Below are 2,286 nucleotides of genomic sequence, written 5' to 3' on the forward strand. Positions count from 1 at the left end.
CCTGTGAGACCTTGTTCAATAAACCATTCTTCACTGTCTTCTCCACATCTGACGTGCACCTGTTGTTTCCTGCCCCAGCCGCTTTTGTTCCCAAACCCACTTCAGAGGCTAAATAAACGTTTATATTTAGAAATGCTGTCTCGGTCCTGCCTCAGAAATTTAAATTCTGGGGACTCCTGAGGAAGACGACCAGAAGAAACTGCAAGTTTCTGGAGAAGGGGCAGTGGTGGTCGCATTACAGAGAACGTTTATTCCACTAGGACATTTCTCTGGCAAGAGGGGAGGGGAGTGGGGCACCAGAGTTTCTCGATGGTCAAAAATCATGCCTCCAAAGATGGCAGTTTCTCTCTGGAACAGACTTCATCGCGAAGGACCGCAGAGGCCACCGACAGCCCCTCACATTCTGTGCTCTGTGACATGCCCATCCGGGGCACGGGTCAGCAAAATAAATTCACCGCGGGTGTGTTTACATCCTGGAAATTCGCTCACCTCCCAAGGCAAAGTGTACCCGAAAGGAAGAGCTATTTCTGACTCCATTTCCTCCTGTGCCCCCCCACTCACCACGGCGAGAGCAGCCATTCACCACGGCGGCCCGTGTCGCTGGCCGCGCGGTGTAGTGGCCGGGACCCTTCACTTCCGGGTGACTGAACCCAGGCCAGGCTGGTTCGGGCAACGCCAGGAGCCCTCAAACAGAGCCGAGATCAGGCCCACAGAGGGGAACCGCTGGATGGTTCGGGGCTGACGGCGCCCCGCCTAATAATCGTGATTCCTCCACCTACGCCCAAACCACACTCGCGTCCCCCGACCCCATCCTGAAGGGAGGCGGCTCGGTTACATGCGGCCCCTGCTCCCGTCCCACATCCGAGGCCTCCAGACCTCTCACGGTTCGGCAGCTGGTGCCTAAGAGAGCCCTGGAAATTGGGGTGGAAAGTAGTCTACACGGGGGGGGGGGGGGGGGGTGAGGAGGACCACAACTGAGGCTCCCTTCGGAGGCCACGAATGCATCGGGCAGGACCCGCGCAGCTAGACAGCGACCCGTGAGCTCCCCGTCCTGCCGAGGAGGCAAAGCCTCGCTCGCCCTGCCGCGCTCCGACCTCGGGGTCAGCCGTCCCCATGGGCACACCTGACCTGGACGTTGGAAGGGCTCTCCTTTGGGGTGACGCCACTTGGGCACTCCTTCCTGAGTGTGCACGTCCTGGAGGCCCGGCACTGATGACCTTGGGGCCGAGCGACCGCAGGCTTTTGCTGGCCAGCGAGGGACTTGGCGACACGATTTCTGAGAGTGCTCAGAAGGCTCGTGGTCGATCCGCTTCCATCAACAGCGTGAGCGACAGAGCCTCTGACTCCCAGCCAGCTGCTTTTCCTCTATGAGTTTTGCAAACCTGGTTCGCTTTTTGGGATGAAAACCGTGAATGGGCTGTGCCTCAGTTCCTGCCTGATACGGACACACCGTCCAACACCACGGCCCGGGCTGGTGGGGTCAGAGCGGCCTCCCCTGGTGTGAGCAGGCCCCCGTCCAGGCCACGCTCTCGGACCCCGGCTGCAGAGAGGCCTCCACGCCCCACAAACACCCGCCCTGCGTGCGCACCAGTCTGCCCCAAAGCTTTCTTCGTACCACTTCACCCATCCCCGGGGGTCCCCCTTCTCTGGCCTCACACCTGTATAATAGGTGTAACTCGTGTCTATATGCTTTCGCTTTGGCCTTCCAAATACAAAATCTTTATGGGAGGAACGCTACAGGAATTAGGTTCAACATAGAGACAAGACCCATGCAGTTCTCACTCACATACAAGAAGTGTGGCAGGTACAGGGAGGGGGTTGTCCAGGAGCTTCGTGGAGACCACGGAGATGCGAGGAGTAGGCTTCCAACCTCGTGGCCCAGGCTGGCTGCTAGAGCTCCACCCATCAGGTCCACCCTCCAGGCCAGCAGCAGGAGGAAAAAGACAGGCATCCATGTTTTAAAGGAAACTTTCTGGAAACTCCAGTTAATATTTGTATGTCTTTCGCCCAAGCTTGGTCACATCACTAAGGTCAACTGCAGAGGAGGCTGGAGAATGTGGTCACACTTGCAGGGGCACATTTGGGCACAATGCGTCACCCAGATGGCGCGGGGATTCTGTTAGTAGGGCAGGAGACAGGAAACTGATGTTTATAAGCATCAAGCAGTGGCTTCTACAAATGCCAAGAGAGTCTGAGGTCTAACGTTCAAGATTAGATTACACGACAGAAGGGTTGGGACTTGGGCAAGTGGAAGCCTCGGGCACAAAACTTGAAGGTGCCCAAAAA

The sequence above is a fragment of the Herpailurus yagouaroundi genome, unplaced genomic scaffold (genome assembly GCF_014898765.1).
Source record: "Herpailurus yagouaroundi ecotype Mexico unplaced genomic scaffold, PumYag 202, whole genome shotgun sequence".
Lineage (NCBI taxonomy): Eukaryota > Metazoa > Chordata > Mammalia > Carnivora > Felidae > Herpailurus > Herpailurus yagouaroundi.